The sequence below is a fragment of the Pseudorasbora parva genome, chromosome 9 (assembly GCF_024679245.1).
Source record: "Pseudorasbora parva isolate DD20220531a chromosome 9, ASM2467924v1, whole genome shotgun sequence".
Classification (NCBI taxonomy): Eukaryota; Metazoa; Chordata; class Actinopteri; order Cypriniformes; family Gobionidae; genus Pseudorasbora; species Pseudorasbora parva.
In genome coordinates, this window is record NC_090180.1 from 14179572 (window position 1) to 14191833 (window position 12262).

The window sequence follows — 12262 nt, forward strand, 5'->3', positions numbered from 1 at the left end:
AAGAGAGCCTCAAAACCAGTGTAGAAAATAGCCTATTTCTTATTAGTTATGATGTTTTTGAATGTAAAAACACACAAAAATCATTAGTTGACCTCAGTATACAGTATAAAACAGTATAAAAAAAGGAAGAAAAAAAAAGCCAGTCCATGACACCTTTAAAACCAAATGTGAGCCTTGTGATAATGAAACCTTTTCTGGCTATCACCAGACCAAGCTCAATTTAAGATTGAACATTGGTCTGGGGAGTCTGCGCTATATTTTCTACTGCACAAGAGGTGTGATCAACGAGCGTTATTCAAATGACTGTATGCAATTGGATAGCCCTTCAAACAATCAGACCACAATGACCCATCGGTTCTCTATCTCTCATCATGTTAAACCCGCCAATAGTGTGACAGGTGGATAAGCCAGTCTGTGATTGATTCCTGCAAAGTGTAACAGAAGCAGTAGAACTGAATGTACAGGTTTCCAGTCTGAGTTTCAGGGAGAAATAAAATCGCCGGTAGATCAGGCTGAGTTTACCCAGTCTAAATAAATCCATTGTTCTGGTACATTTTTCTCTAGAACAGGGCATTTTACCTCATAATCTCCTTTTCCTACTGGTGTTTGACTAAGTGTTGTATCTAATGGTAATTTATGTAGAACACTGCCCTCTGGATACTTAATTATATTAGTCTCCACTCAGTAATTAAGAACAAGCTCAGGCAATATTCATCTTCAGCCGGCATTCCCTGAACCGTCAGGTTTTCATGTTACAGTTATTAGATGTTCTTCTAAGAAGCTGTACTGATGTTAAAGCAATAATAATGATCAAAAAAGCCTTTTACAGAGCACTTACTTACGTTCGATATGCCAATACTTACTTAGGCCAATTGTAAGTGCCATACATACAGTATAGTCAATTCAGCCATTATTACATACCAAATTTTGAATAAATATTGAACAAAAAAAAAGAATATTCTGTCATTTATTAGAGAATTGCTTGATTCTCAATACTGAAACATACATGCAGCTAAGACAGAGGCAATATAAGATTTCATTATTAATCTTCCAAAACCTCAGGTGCTACGACCCCATATGAATCGGAACATGAGGTGTACATGCTTTTTCTCCCCCATCGTGCTTCATGTTAGGTGATGATTAACCTAAAGGTTAAATGGCTCTCTGGTCAGACAGATTCTTACATTTTCAAAGTTCTCATCAGACATACAGCTGGAATCTGGGATTAAGTGCTAAAACTCTTATGGGGGGTCTTTGGGATTCATAATAAGAAAAAGGTCATGTCTCTGATTCCCAGAATAAATCATAATAAACTGAAACCTTTTTTAACACTTTGCCCCACCCTGTAAGAGGTTGCGATTTGCCACTGATGCTACTATTAAACCATCTATCAGCCAAAATGCAGTGTAATTTATAGTGTACAAAGCCCTTCTGCATATTGCACTCCATTGTTAATCTTCATTCTGCATTAGAGACAGTGCGCAGTTGTTTTAGCGGCTCTGAAAGCAATTTTATGGTGGCTATAATGAGTGAAGGCTATAATTGAATAATGCCTCTAAAACCATTAATGCAGTCAGAGGATTACCATAATACTGGGGATTAGTATCTTCACATAAATGTAGAGAAGTTACTGCTTTGAAAATATACTGATCTTTTTTCTTTCCAGTAATTTAGATCCTAATAAATTCAAAATGAGGAGAAATTCTTAAATATTATATCAAAAGATTTAACAATAACACACGCACGCACGCACATGTCGCACACACACACACACACACACACACAGAGAGAGAGAGAGAGAGAGAGAGAGAGAGAGAGAGAGAGAGAGAGAGAGAGAGAGAGAGAGAGAGAGAGAGAGAGAGAGAGAGAGAGAGAGAGAGAGAGAGAGAGAGAGAGAGAGAGAGAGAGAGAGAGAGAGAGAGAGATTTGAGAGAGAGATTTGAGAGAGAGATTTGAGAGAGTATTGATGGACAGTTAGTAATATTTAGACATAAGACAGAGGTAGATGTTTTTATTGTTTTGGTTTATATGTATTGTACTAGGAAGATACATTTTCATTATCTATTCTAAACATTTAACCATTACAACCTCTACATAAAAACACATCTCTGATAACAGGTTTGTAAGGAGCAGAAAGAGTAACAAACAAAGGAATCAACACTGCAACCCTCAGCAGTTTATGCATTCATTTACTGTTTACACAATACACAGGATGATACTTTCTGAATAAGCAATGATGCTGTGAATATGCATTAGACTGATATAAGAATCCAGTTAATTACCGCTTGTGACATGACATATGAAGGTGATGAATTCTCACCTGTATTCTACAAATGGGTATAATATATTAACTTCTAGCATAGCACCTCGGGACTAGAGAAGAAAGTACAATGGAATATGACTATAGGCTATGAAGACTTTCAATAGCAATATTGTCTGTGGCTTACAGACAAGACTTAGTTCTTTGGAAAGTGGAAATTGAAAAAATTAAAATGAGTTTGCATCCATAATATAATGTATGACACATTTTAAAAAACACTATATCTGGCACAAAAATCAGGTTGGTGATAGAGAAACCGAAGAGTGGAAGAATAATTGATATGTGGTCCCCGTTAGAGAACCACTACATATGGAACACTAGCCAGATTACACAGGATCAAGGGAATACCATGGGTAATGGGCCTGGTATGAAGTTCCTTCACCAAACAGCTCACAGCTCTACAAATGTCTGCAAAGATGCAGAGTTAGCAAGGGATGAAGAGGCCGCAATGCCTCTAGGGGAGTGAGCTCTGAGCTCAAGAACAAGGTGCATCTCTTGGGCTTGATAAGCCAAATGATTGGTATACACTATCCAGTGGGCCATTCTCTGTTTTGAAGACAGCTTTTCACTTCTGCTGACCTCTGAAGCCGAGAAAAGGCTGATCTGACTTCTGAAGGTCTGCGTGTGATCCAGGTATATGGGAGAGTGTGCACGAGGCATGGCAAAGACATGGCTGGGTCTCCCCTTACCGCTTCCAGAGGTTCCAGAGGTTTCACAGGGTCCAGAGGTCTGGGTGTGAGTGCCAAATATTTCCCTGACCCTGAAAAAAAAGGTCCATCCTGAGGGGAATTAGCCAGGGCTGATTGAGACAACAACATGCCTGGACATTCGTTCTAGTGGAACACCTGCCTGTAGAAACGTGAGGTCTGACCAAGGGCTAAAAGTTAAGCGATTAAAAAAAATCAGTGACAAACACAGAATTATGTACAATAACGAACACTTGATCGTTTTTGAAGTGACTCAACCTATGCATTATCAGCTGCCACGTCATATCTGAAACCGCCTCGCCGATATGGATTATTTTTCTGTTTGTACCAACGTCTGCTTGCCTGAGTTGCTCTACATTTACATTTCTTTTGGATTATCTGTTCTATGTGGATAATTAATAATCGTGATTCATGATTATGCTAGATGCAGTATAACCACCGCTTCCACATTTGTCCACGTGTGTTGCCATGGTTTCTACAAATGGAAACCGAGGACAGCGTGGATGTTACATCATATATAGGCGACAATGAGAAGGGATGAGCAATTTTTTTTAATATTGGAATTTCTAAATTTGAAACTTTTAAATCCTTTGGAACTTTTGGTATAATGCGACCTGGGTTCGAGTTCCGCTTGGAGTGGGCGGTTCGAACAGGAGGGGTTACATTGGTGCCGTGACCCGGGTGGGAGTGAGGTTTAAGGGGGTGAGTGTAATGGTAGTCACTGTGCAAGTAAATCTCATTCCTCTGTCCTCAAAAGACGCTCTAGCGACTGACACTTGAGGTTGCAGTTTTTAACCTCCTTTTTAGAGCGTCCGACTCTCATGCCGGCGGACCCAGGTTCGAGTCCCACTTGGAGTAGGCAGTTCGAACAGGAGGGGTAACAAGTACACAACCGCATGAAGGAAAACGTATATATTGTGCCTTTATTTAGAATAAATATAGATACAATTTCATCTAAACATACTAATAAACTGAATTTAATGAATACAAAATTGGACAGAGGAAGTTGCAGGAACACAACTGTGGTGATGAAAATCATTAATTGGTTTTAAAAAAGAAATGTACATTGTACATTGTAATGTAAAAACATTTCGTAAAAAAACTAAAATAAGTCAGACTTCCTAGTGTTATTTGAGAGATTCCAGTAGAGTGTGGTTGATATTGCCTCAGCTTGCTCGATTTGAAAGGCTGTAATTTGGCTGTAAGTTCCAACTTGCATCTTTATAGGTAGCACATGAACACTTTGAGAGGAGAGAGGAGACACTATCAACTCAGAGTGCATCTGAGAGAAGTTGACAGTAAAAAAAAAAAAAATGCTGCCATAGTGGCTAGCTGTGCAGTCTCGGTTAAATGACTATGATTCATTTGGACGGTGCAGGGGGCCCCGCAGATGGAAATCCCGTTCGTGGGGGCACTGTGGTGCGATCGAAAAGGACGCTTTCACTTTCAAAGGTGTTGGTGCCCGGTTTGTGAAGATATTGATTATGTGTAGGTTGTTCGTTATTTTGTTGATGCTGTGACAATGTGCTAGTGAATGTTGCTGTGACTGGATGGACTGGAATCGTGACAGTAACACACTTAAAGACCCTCTGAAGTGCCTTGAAACGTGCAGCCTCATTCAATATGTTGATGTAATTTCCTCTGAAACAGGAAGACAAAGCAGGACATATCGAACAGCTCATCCCTTTTTGTTAAAAAGCCAATAGCGTTTTGTTTATATCACAGCTTGGCCAGAGCCGCTGAGCTCAGTAAAGCAACAGTTTCTTCCTAATCTCTAACCTTTTCTCATCAATATTAAAATATAGAATTCTGTGCAGAATTCAAATAACCCAAATACATTTTGTGGTCTGCACCGGCTCGTGCATATGTTCAACTCTGTACTATCGTGTCTCTTGTACAGACTGTGCCCTAATGGAGAGCCTATTTAGACTGTCTGAATTGTTTCCTTCCATTTACCATGCAAAATTGTAAATGTGTGTACAAGCGATTTTAACTTTGTCATTTAAAGTACATTTAAAATGAATATATTTTAAACTAAAACTTTATTATTACAAATGCCACACACGTTTCAACTGAAAAGTCATTTCTATCTATGTGTAATGACACATTTGTAATTATAGGTATAGTAAATTGATAGTATAAGGATATTCAAGTATATTTTAGTCAACCATAAATGCTTGCCAGTATTAACAACACCCTTTTCTTTTCACTGTGTTCTGTTCCTGTTTTGACTGCCTGAGTTCCTGGTAAGTTTCCATGGCTGTTAATTAATTTCCACACACCTATTACTGTTCACCTCGATTGTGTTGTTTTGTTCCCCTATGATCTAATGTTCTTTGTCTATTATATTAAAACTTTTATTTCCTGTGCACTTTATACAGCCAACATGTCAGGCATTTTCTTAAACACTTTTAAGTTCAACTAATTGCATTTAATATAAAAGTAAACGATTGGATTTACATTTAATTGTAAATAACATGTTACACTAAGCCCAAAAACATTCATTTCACAATTAAGTATATTCCTTAATATATATAGTTTTCATCAAAGTATGCTAGGTCTATGCTAAGTGTCTTTTTTCACTGGAGTAATTTTGAGTTCAAGCTCAGTTTCAGAGTCTCCTACTGTTTTTTACTAGCCATAAGGATATCATGGAGGAAACGCTTCCTCACCCCTTTCTGGCGAGGCAGGAAGGGACTGTCCAGATGCCAAGCTCTCAACTGGAGTGGGATTTGAGAGAAGGATCTTCAGCCCCTGGAACAGCTGAGCGATCTAAAGATGACAGATGGGCCAACCCCTTCCCATATCTTTTTACCCACCTGTCACTGTTCCCCTCACTAACAGCGTGCCTCGCCTTTGACTGCACTCTTTATCCATGACCATTTTATTCCCTTATGTTTGCTGTAAAAAAAAGAATTAAAAGCCTTTTCAAGTCTTTGATAGCTTGCTTTTGTTTACGTGCATTTCAAGATAATATTCATGTTTTCAAGATGTTTTCGAATTTCTTTCACAAAAGGTTTTTGTTTTTATTCTTTTTTTTATTGGTCATTTCTGTATTTAGGCCTACACTATACTGCCAAAAGTATTGGGGCACGCCTCCAAATCATTGAATAGAGGTATTCCAATCACTTCCATGACCACAAGTGTATAAAATCAATGACCGGTGCAAGCTAAATGCTTCTACAAACATTTGTGATAGAATGGGTCTCTCAAGAGCTCTGTGAATTCAAGTGTGGTATCGTGATAGGTTGACACCTGTGCAATAAGTCCATTCATGAAATTTCCTCACTGCTAAATATTCAACCCGTTCTCACTCCCAGAGCGGCAAAATCCGAAGCATGGTCAAGTGCCTTCCCCGTCACAATGAAGACGCTAAAGGTGCCCTATGGTGTCATTTTTCGACGCACTGGGTGCTCCATTCATTTCAATGAGAAACCTTTGGCGTCATGCACAGATGCATTTAATTCTTTGCATTTGTAAAAGCAGACATGATTTTATTAATATTTAAAGGCTACTTTTATATTTTGGAGCAACTAACACAACTCCTACCCTAAACCTACCCACATCTAAACAATATAAAACACATAACAGGCAAATCAATGTACAGTAACAGGTATTTATTGCAAAAACTGACCAAAACAGTATAAAAGTACACTGTAAAAAATTATTTAGAAAAAAAGTGACCTGGTTGCCTTAAAATTTTGAGTTCATTGACATTAAAATTTTGAGTTAATACAATGACTTTTTTTTTTGAGATTCGACAACCTTTATTAAAAGATTATTAAAAGATTTTGTAAGCATATTGGGTAATTATGTGTGTTTTATTTCTGATGACGCAGTGAAACATGCCAAAGTGCTATTTTCATGATTTATCAATTTTTTTATGTGGTTCAGATACAATACTATTTTGAGTTTCTATTTATTAAACAAATTTCCTTTATTGTATCAAGTCAAATTTTTAATTTCAATAAACTTAAAATTTTAAGGCAACCAGGTTACTTACTTTTTTAAGTTAAACCAACAAAAACCAAAAAAAAATTTTTTTTACAGTGTATTAGCTCATGTTGCATTCCAAGTCTTCTGAAGTCATACGATGTCTTCATGTGAAGAACAGAGTTGATCTTAATGTTTTAATCGCTGAAATGATGATCCCGCTGCCCCGTGAACGAACTCATTCATATCTCATTCAAATAATTCAAAGGGATTATGGTGTGGGGGTTCTTTTGGGCTTGGCCCTTCAGTTCCCGTTTAAGGAACTCTTAATGCTTCTGCATACCAAGACATTTTGGACAATTTCATGCTCTTAACTTTGTGGGAACTGTTTGGGGATGACCCGTTCCTGTTTGTTTTGTTTTTCTGTTGGATCTGTTTATCACCTCCAGGGTTAGGGGGTCACAGACCATGTTTTCATGTCCTTTCTCATAAATATCATTACTGGCATAACAATAAACACTTTAGTCCTTTTAGTCATAGAGACTTTAGTCATATTGAATATCCCCTGAATATCAATGTATATGGAAAAATGTCATGTTATGCTCTACTACAAAACAAAATTCACGGTTGCACAATATGTCCCCCCCCCCCCCCCCCTTTCTTCCTTCCTCCTCTCTCATCATTCCTTATTTATCTTCTTAGTTTAATTGAAAAGGGTCAGCCTCTGGGGCAATGTCCTCATATCCTGATTCTACCCAGAAATTTTATATTACAAGACATAAGAGAGGGTAATTTGGAAAATAATGTCATGCTATGATTGCTGCACAAATGACTGGTTGAAAATGTCTTCTTGTAGGGTTCCTGTTCCCATGCCTACCACAGGATCCTGTTGAAGTTATTTCTACATCAATGTGATGAATGTCCATATGTACCTCAGTTTAACAGCTTTTTGTATTTTTTCTTCGCCTGGATAATTGAATAATTGTTCTAGACAGCAGGGGGAGAAATGAGCATATTAATGTGTGTTTGCGTGCATGTGAAAAGCCAATTTTTTCAAGAATTTCATAAGAAATTATATGAAATCTCATCATGTAAGGAGGTTGTGTAAGTATAGTATAAAATGTAATCAGTGCAACTTTTGGTGCAATTTATTGACCTTGCCTTTTATTGTTATGGACCAGTCTGAGATCATATTGAACATTAAAATCTAGAAATAAACTACATGTTTTTTAGTGAGTTAAAAAAAAAGTCACATACATATATGAAATTGAAATGAATAAAATTTAAAATGCAGCACTGTTACTAAATGATTAATTGAATACAGCATGTCCTTTTTTTGTATTGTGTTTTCTATGATGTACCAACAACAGCCTTGAAAACACTAAATATTCATCCAAACATAGACCTAAATTGGATTAATAATAAATTATTATGTGTATAATAATAATAATAAATCATAAATTATTATATACATATGTCCAGCATTCTGCAAGAAATATTTTTAAGTTTAGTAAAATTTAATTCATTTTAAGTTGTAAAGAGAGAAGGATATATTAAAATTAAGCTTATGGATTTGGCAGGCATTTATTGATGATCTTAAGCGGGACAGCAGATGACTGAGCCCTCCTGAGCTCTGAATGTAGCTTTATTGTATGGTTTAATTAAAGGGATAGTTCACTTTAAAATGAAAATTCTTTCATCCTTTACTCATCCTCAGCCGAACATAAGGGAAGATATTTTAAAGAATGTCAGTAAACAAACAGTTAACTGGAGCCATTGACTTCCAATAGTATTTTTTTTTTCCTAATATGGAAATTGATGGCTTCAGTTAACTGGTTACTGACATTCTTTAAAATATCTTCCCAGCTGAAGAAAGAAATTCATACAGGTTTGAAACAACTTGTTTTCAAACAACTCGTGGAATTTCTGAAGGATCATGTGACACTGAAGAAGGGTGTAATGATTGCTTATGGCTCAGATTTTATCATTACAGGAATAAATTACATTTAAAAGTATATTAAAATAGAAAAATGTAAATAGTTATTACAATTTAAAGGATTGATATCAGTTAAAAAAAAATCTATTGTCATAATGGTTTGTTTGTTTTTTTAAACAATGTTTTTTACAATATTTTTGATCATATAAATGCAGCTTTGGTGCAGCATAAGAGACATTCAAAATCTTACCAAGCCAAAACTTATGAATGGTAGTGTATTCTAAACATTGTTCATCAGTGATCATTGTTCATCATCTATACACTAATTTCTTTTGAAAGTTGTTTGAACATTCTGCTCTATATATCTCAAGGTTGTAAGTTCAACAGTCCATCAAGTCATTGATGTCATGTTGGACCTTGATGCCTTGTCTTTGTAGAACTTTGCACTTTTAGCACTAAGTAGGTGATGCTATTTCCAGCTGAATGGGTCTTGATTTGTCAGAGGAGAGCTCACTGCTCTACCAAGTGTGAAAAATCACTCATGAGGTGACTACAGCAATTGACAAGTGGCTCAATAATTCTGAAACACAAGTGCTCCTCAAAACAGCACTTTTATGTGGCCTTCATGTCTCCTAACCTTTGCAGGGAAGTCAAACGAATGACTGCCTTAATGAGTATTTCACTTCAGGATTCTCACTCATTGATCTTGCTTTTTAAGTTCTGCAAGGATGTTAAAAAGGCCATGAAATCAGAATTATAGTTTCAAGCCCAGTCACACCAAGGATGATAATGATAACAATAATAATAATAATAATAATAATAATAATAATAATAATAATAATAATAATAATAATAATAACAATTTTTATCATTTTAAAAATCTAAATGAATATAGCAGAGTCCTACTAAAGATAACAGCAGAGAAATTGTGTAACTGGAATTATTATTTTTTTCCAGCTGACGAATGATAAACACATTGACAGCCAATAAAAATCCACCCGATTTTTAAAGAGTTTGAGCATTTAAAAGAACATGCTGAGTTTTTTGGAATTTAGCTTATTCACCACATCCCACAGAGTTGGATAAGTCTATACATTTTTTATCTCCGTGCATGCCATAACTGATGCACACACACCGCTAGCCTAGCTTAGCACAAAGACTGGAGGTAAACAGCTCCATCTAGCCTACTGCTCAATAAGTGACAAAATAATGCCAACATTTTCATTTTACATCGTGCACTAAGACCGATATGGCTAGGAACTATACTCTCATCACCGCGTAATAATCAGGGAACTGCTGCCATGCAATGGGTGCACATGAAAATAAGCTAACTTTCGTCAACAAAGCCAACATGACAACCTGCTTGCAAAGAAAACGTGTTGGGGACTATTTTCAGGCTATACACATCACAACATGTAAATAGGAAAATGTTGGCATTATTTTGTCACTTATTGAGCAGTAGAATAGAAGGGGCTGTTAACCGCCAGTCTTTGTGCCAAGCTAGGCTAACGGTGGGAGCGTCTGACAGAGTTATGGCACGCATGGAGATGAGAATAGTATGTCTGTAACTCCCAAAAATTCCTTATTTAAAGCGTCTTCCTTTAAAGCACAGGTTTGGACAATAATATAGTCATCGGTATAGTTATTGTTCTTGGTGGGAACTGGCCTTTAGTCAAATAAGAAAACTGCACTCTTTTAAACAACTTCTAAAGCCTTACAGCATTTGAGATAAACAAGTCGTCAGCAAGTTGTATATATATCAAATAATATAAAGAAATTCATATGAAAACTCTTTTCTCAGTTCTCCTATTCAGACATGCTGCAAGGCATCCCAATAGTATAAGCCAGTTGAATCATATATCACAATACTTCACAGTTACATTATAGTGTTGCATCTCTTTTGAAAAAGTCCTCGAATGAAACAAAGGAGGTGCTGAAGTTAAAATGTGCGCATTGTACACTTCATATTGTAAATCAATTCATCCTAGGTTTGAAATAAAAGACTCAATATATTAGATGTACTGTAACAGTGAAGCAAAGCATAAACCTCTATGAAATTGAAAGCAAAGCTGAATGATTCTGAAATATGAAACAAATTACATTGACCTTTTCTTTCTTTCTTTCTTTCTTTCTTTCTTTCTTTCTTTCTTTCTTTCTTTCTTTCTTTCTTTCGATGACAAAGAATAGAAACGTGTGTCTGGTACTATAAGAAACCTTTTTTTTCATTACATGCATAATAATTTTACACAGCCGTTTTAAAAACTTATGCAAACCATTTTTATATTTCTAATTTCTATGCCAATTTATAATTGTATATGTTGTTAAATTGATTCATACAGATCTCTTTTATTTTTATTTTTTTTATAAAAGCTTCTTTTTTAAAAGAGTAATAAAAAACTCAATTATGAAGTGGCCTGTGGCTGTGACAAATGAAATCCCCAGCCTAAATGGCAGAGTCATAATTCAATCCCAAGTAGCAGCTCAGCCTTATCCCTTTATTTGGGGTCAGCTATTTTTTGGTGCCCATCTGTGTCTATATGTATCTCATCAAGGCATCATAAAGGAAATAATCAGGTTCTTCATTTAATCAATGTAAGTATGTTGCACTTTAATCTAGTCTCTAGCTCTTTTAACTTTTTGAGGGACTCATTTTTGAATTTCTCTTCAGCGGTCTTAAAAACAACGCCATGTTCATGTTTCTATTTGAATATCAGTCTTCAAATGGATTAATCTCTGAAAAGGTTACCAGATGCATGGATCTGATGGTCATTTGAAATCCTTTTGTGATGAGAGATACCTATTTTCTTGCCTAATAGGAAATCAAATCAAAGACAAGTTATCAAACTCCTTCCCTCACGGTGCTTCCTGTTCAATGCATTTTTGATCTGCTTAAAGATGTCTGTTCCACTGAGTGAAGCTCTGCAAATTGCCAAAGCAATCAAGAGCACAAACTTTTCTCTGAAGTTGACAGCAGAGTAAGAGTTGTTTTGACATCTAGATAATCATTTTCTGCTTTTAAGGTTTAGACTATTTATGTTTTATTTGTCTTGGCCTTTTATTTTATGACAGTGAAAGCTCCATTTGACAAAAAAAAGAAAAAAAAGAAAAAAGAAAAACAACAACAACAACAACACGAGAAAGAACCCTCAACAAAGAGAACAGGGCGAGGATGTAACCATATTCAAACATAATGTTTATTATATAGTAAATATAGCATCAATAAGTTATGACAACATATGTTTAAGTTAATTTAACTTGTTACGTTAGGCAATTTCACCTTTTTGATTGAAGTTATCATTGAAGTTTAAGTCAGTTTAATGTAAATTATGAAATTACTTGAAATGACTTGTACTTTTAAGATGCTTC